This window comes from Arachis hypogaea, chromosome 20 (assembly GCF_003086295.3).
Source record: "Arachis hypogaea cultivar Tifrunner chromosome 20, arahy.Tifrunner.gnm2.J5K5, whole genome shotgun sequence".
Taxonomy (NCBI): Eukaryota; Viridiplantae; Streptophyta; class Magnoliopsida; order Fabales; family Fabaceae; genus Arachis; species Arachis hypogaea.
The window spans coordinates 67,154,837-67,160,822 of NC_092055.1; the positions used below are offsets into that span (position 1 = coordinate 67,154,837).

Genomic DNA, 5,986 nt, shown 5'->3' on the forward strand with positions numbered 1-5,986 from the left:
TAGCTCATATGTACTTAACACATTATTCACTATAGACACTTGGCTCACAATTCTTCTTAGAACGTTGATGCCCAGCACCTCTTTGGGTTACTAAATATTTTTTACTAGGTTGATCTTGATAATGGACTTTCGGTTGATAATCCCGGGTTAGTTAACCCAAGTTACCAAGTGTTAAAGCACTCCATAGAATCTAATAATCCAAGCAGATCCTAGTACAAAGATACCACAGGCATATGTCCTAAGGTCCAAACTATTGGTGTCTAGCCTTATTCATTGCTTTCTTTTGTTTTTGCTGCCACTTTTGGCTTTTCTTTTTCTTTCCTTTTCTTCTTGTTTCTCTTTCCATCCAAGGACTTTTATTTACTAAGGTTCATAGATACTAAGCTAACTTTCACTTAGAAATAGAGCAATCTATCCTTTTATTTATTTGTAAGTGAGCTACTACACAATCAAACATATATACCACCACTTACTTTTATTTTACTACTTGCTAAAAAGGAACTCTTCTACTTATTTATTCACTCATTTCTTTTATTTAATTGAAAAGAGTTAGGGAACAAGATAAGCATTTAACAAGTGAAAATGAAAGTACAAACACTTAGGCTAGCACACTTATTGGTGGTGCAAGATGACTAAAACCATAGTTGACTATTAACATGGGAACACTCAGACCTCCAGTTTAGAGTATTTTAAAGCGGATGGAATTAAGCCACAATACAACCTCTTGGTGGTGCCTTCTAATTGCTTCCTTTCTGTTATCACCATCAGTGGCTTTAGTGTCTTTCTTTTTGTCCTTTGATGGTAATGCATAGTTCTTCCAAGGGTTGATTGAATTCCTGCAAAAGCTACTAAAAGCTGCTTGTTCCCCAAGCATTTGAGAGGTTGTTAGTATGCATGTACGTTTGTAGGCTTTTAAACTTAGAATGGTATGTGAACACCAAACTTAGTTTATTGCCTTCTGTAACAAATTAGTCTTATGCAGAAAACATCAAGTACTTTATTAAGACAGTAAACTATAAACTAGAAAATAACTATGAACTAAATAGTAAACTAAAAACTAGAAAGTAAACTATTGTTAAGTAATTTCCCTAATTGGTTGGAGCTAGTGACTAGTCAGGCTGAGGGTTACAATGTGTTCTTTAATGAAATCTTTGGTGGAACACCAAACTTAGAATTACACATTCTCCTTTGGATTGTTTTGGTGTGGAACACCAAACTTAGTTTCTTGCAATACAGAGAATATACTTAACTCTTTTATTGACAAGCTATAAGAAGAAGATTACCTTTGGTTGGGTTGCCTCTTCAGGAAGCATATCTCTTCGGTCTTCCAAGTGCTTCTTCCAAGAATGTTCAGACTTACCCTTTAAGCCATGTGATCCCCCTTTGTCTTCATGCTAGCCTTTCCTTTCCTTGTCTTGTCCCTTTCATGAAATAGTTCTCTGTGTACCTAGCTTTCATAATAAGACAAAATGAATGAGTACTAATAGGTAGTGGTAAAAGAACAATTAATCTTCTAAATTTAAAACCTTGGCTATCATTCCTCATGCTTATTTAACCAACCGTGACTCCTTTTTGGTGCCACCATATATAGTCTTGAAGGACACCAAACTTAGTGTTTGGTCATATGGTTCAAAGTGTTACTTCCTCCAAATGTTGTCATTGAAATCTCAACGAAATTAGTGTCACTTTTTGGTTAAATCATCATGAGAAAAACTTTATTTTACTATTTATAAACATGAACTAAAAATTATAACCATGGTTGCATTTTCATGACCTTCAAGGCTCAAGAAAATTTGACTTTTATGACTTGTTCTTGCAATATATAGAACACCAAACTTAATGTTTGGCTATAAATTCCAAGAACCAATGTCAAACTGGCATTATGATCATTATTTTTTTGAAAGGTATCCTAGTGTGCCTGTAGGCACACCAAACTTAGAATGTGATCATATGCTTCTCAATGTCATGAAAAATTTGTCAAAATAGTCTTGAATTCATGCTAGAGCAACACTCATTATTCATACTGAAGCATTAAAAACAAGGTAAACTAAATCATACGCTGCCTCCCATTGAGCGCTTCTTTAGCGTCACTAGCTTGACGGTTGATCTTTGTCATGGTGGATTGTAGTGCCTTAGGTCTTCTCCCCTTACAGTAAAACAGTCTCCACTTGATTCCTTAATGATTTTTACATGCTCTAGGGAGAGGACGTTTCTAATGGAGAACACTTCGGGTAATTAAAATGGAATGGTTGGAAGATGGGATGGGATTAGTGGATGATGGGCTGATATCACTTTGTCTCTAGGGGAAAAACCCTCTGTAGGAATCTTTTTATTTCTCCATCCCCTTGGTAATTTCTTCACAACTCTTCTCTCTTCTTCCAATGGTGCTCCCGTGAGTGTTGTGTCATGAAGTTGCTTGCTAGCTGCTCCTCTCAACTCTTGTGGCTTCGGCTGTTCCTCGAACTCCATTGGTTGCTTCTTCTCTTGAGCTTCTTATTTATCCATCAAGGACAGCTCTAGATGCTACCCTTCTTTTAATCCCTTGCTCTCTTGCTCAGATTCATTCACGGGTTTGAAGGCTTGGAAAGTGAGCTACTCATCATGTATTCTCAATATCAATTCTCCTTTTTCTACATCAATGAGGGATTTTCCAATAGCTAGAAATGGTCTCCTCAGAATAATGGGATGGAGGTAGCTTTCCTCCATGTCCAGAACAACAAAGTCAGTGGAGAGGAAGTAGTTTCCTACTTTCACCAATACATTTTCAATTAGTCCTTTAGCCTTCTTCTGAGTTTTATCTGCCAATTGGACGATTACATCTGTGGATCTCAGCCCATTGATTTGAAACTTCTTCATAAGAGATAGAGGCATCACATTTATGCTAGCTCCTAAGTCGCAGAATCCTCTGTCAATTTTTGTCTCTCCTATGGCACATGGAATATGAAAACTCCCTGGATCTTTTTTCTTTATGAGTTTGTCTTTCTTGATGAGGGCACTGTATTTCTTGTTCATTTTCACTGTTTGTCCCCCTTTTAAGGTTCCTTTCTTGGTCAACAGTTCTTTCATGTACCTGATGTATGTTGGAATCTGTTGAAGAACTTTTGTGAATGGAATGTTCACACTGAGAGTTGCAAAAATGTCTAGGAATCTTGAATATGACCTGTCTTTCTCACTTCCCTTGAGTCTTTGTAGGAATGGTGCTTGTGGCACAAAGGGCTTGAGGTATTCTTTCTCTTTTTGTTCCTTCCCCTGTTTAGGGTTAGCCATTTCTTCTATCTCCCTTACATCCTTCCTTGGCTTCCCTTCATCATACTCTGAGTGTATGGAGCATTCTTCCTTCAGACCTTCTTCACTGCTTAGATTGATTGACTTGCATTCTTCCCATCTTATCTTCCTCATTTCCCCTCTTGGATTTTTCTCTGTATCACTTGGAAAACTATTAGTGGGCCTTGGAAATTTTTGTGAAAGATGTCCTACTTGAAGTTCGAGATTCTTAAGAAGCTCTCCTCGACTTTTCATAATACCTCTCTCCTCTTCCCAGAATTTTTTCATTTCTTCACACTCTTTGTTAAGGTTTGCAATCATAGCTTCCATCCTGGCCATTCTGTCCTCATCATGTGGTGCTGATTGGTTGGAATCGGGGTGTTGAGAGTGGTTGTTGTGGTTTTGGTGTGGTGGCTGTGAGTAGGTATTTTGTGTGGTATGGTATGGTTTTTGGTTTGAGTTTTGGTGAGTGGAGTGGTTGTATTGGGCTGGATTATGAGGTCTGTGATCTTGGCCTTGGTTTTATTCGTTTTCCCACCCAATATTTGAGTGGTTTCTCCAACCAGAATTGTAGGTTTTAGAGTAAGGATAATTAGCTTGCCTAGTTGAGTTTCCAAAGTAATTAGCTTCCTCCCAGTTGGCTCCTTCTTCTGTCTCCAATTCTTCTTGAGGTGATGGTTGAATGTGGATAGCTACAGCCCGATTCTTCTCCATTTGCTTGGTCAATTCAGCAAGTTGCTTGGTGATCATCTTGTTCTGGGCCAGGAGTGCATCCATATGGTTCAATTCCAAGACTCCCCTGTTGTTGCTCCTATCTGATGCATAAAAATACTCATTGTCAGCTACTGTCTCTATGACATCAATAGCCTCTTCAATAGTTTTCTTCTTGTTTAGGAAACCTCCTGATGAATGATCTACAGCTTTCCTTGATTCACAATTCAACCCTTCATAGAAGATGTGGATTTACACCCACTCATTGAACATGTCAGGGGGGCATTTCTTCGTCAAGTCTTTGAATCTCTCTCAAGCTTCATAAAGGACTTCACCATCTTGTTGTCTGAATGTCTGCACTTTAGTTCTTAGCTTGTTGACTCTTTGTGGAGGGTAGAACCTTGTCAAGAATCTGCTCATTACATCTTCCCAGGTTGTCAAGCTTTCCTTTGGGAATAACTCTAGCCATTTTGATGCTTTGTCCCTCAAAGAAAATGGAAACAGTAATAATCTATAGGTGTCAGGATGAACACCATTAGACTTAACCATGTCACATATCCTTTGGAATTTAGTGAGATGTTCATTAGGATCTTCTTGTGCACTTCCTCCAAAAGAACAGTTGTTCTAGACAAGAGTTATGAGCTGAGGCTTTAATTCGAAATTGTTAGCATGGATGGTTGGCCTCTGAATGCTGCTACCATAATTTCCTGGATTTGGATTGATGTATGATCCCAGGACTTTCTTCTCTTGTCCAGCAGGGTTAGCTCCACCCCTTCTGGCATGGTTATTCACCTCTTCTTCATGGTGAATTTCCATATCATCCTCCATTGTTATATCAAAGTATTCCTCCTCTTCTTCAGTACCAATAACCCTCTTTCCTCTTGCTTCCCTTCTTAGTCTCAGGAAAGTTCTTTCTGGTTCACTATCAAATGAGGTTAAAATTTCCCTCCTCCTACCTGTCATATAATGAACAAGTACAAGAAATAGCCAGTACAAAGTCAACTAAAACAGAGTATAGTTAGCTTGGTTAGGGCAATTTATCAAATAGTTAGTATGTTAGTTGCAGGAAAGTAAAGAAGTAAAAGAAATTAAAAAGAAATAACCAAAAATTACAGCAATTGAAAAGGAACAGCTGAAATTAAAAATTCAATAAATCAAACAAAAATAAAAGTGCTCAATCTAGGTATCCTTCAATTTAGTAATTGTTAATACAAAACCAATCCTCGGCAGCGGCGCCATAAACTTGATACGCGGAAACTATCTCTCAACAAATTTCCTTCCGACAAGTGCAGTAAATGAAAACTAAACAAAAATGGGTAGATCAGAGAAGGGGGGATCATTGGGTTCAGGAGATGTACAATTCTTCGGATCAAATTCATTTTCATCTCTAACACAATCAATGCATTCATTGATCTCCTTGGAAATCTTAGGTGATTAGATCCTAATTCCTTAGCAATCTAATCTCTCTAAGCATGTGCAATTGCCCAATTCCTTGATTTAAGTGCTCATGGGAAGAGGTGAAGTTTGGTCACTGATTATACCACACAAATTCATAGATCAAAGTGTTGGTAGTATTACATGTCACTATATCCATCCAAACCCCAATCTAATCCAATGTGAGAAAGCATTTCTAGTATGATCTCCTCATTCCTCTTCCAAGGTTCTGAGGAGATCCAATTATGAATAGCTTCTTTCCCAAGATAACTATCCAATTGGATGAAGAACGAAAGCTTTCTAGCAAAATCAAGAGAAAAGAAAGAAGAAGATGAATGAAAACTAATATTGATCCATTGAATTACACAGAGCTCCCTAACCCAATGAAAGGGATTTAGTTGTTCATAGCTCTAAAAATGGAAATTGGAATTCTCCAATACATTCTGAAATTCAAGTGCAGTAAATGAAAACTAAACAAAAATAAAAAAATTGGTGAAAAGTCCTCTCTAACTTAAATTCTAAGCTATTTATACACTTTCTTCCATTGATCTTCAAGCTTTGAATTGGACTTTTGGCC

At 37.6% G+C, this 5,986-nt stretch overlaps 1 non-coding gene across 1 annotated transcript; it reads left to right on the top strand.

Moving 5' to 3' along the window:
• The first annotated feature begins 4,246 nt into the window (after window positions 1-4,246).
• LOC112787094 (small nucleolar RNA R71) lies at window positions 4,247-4,350 on the top strand. Its single transcript, XR_003194527.1, has one exon. It is a non-coding gene; the product is annotated as a small nucleolar RNA R71 (small nucleolar RNA).
• Window positions 4,351-5,986: the final 1,636 nt, after the last annotated feature.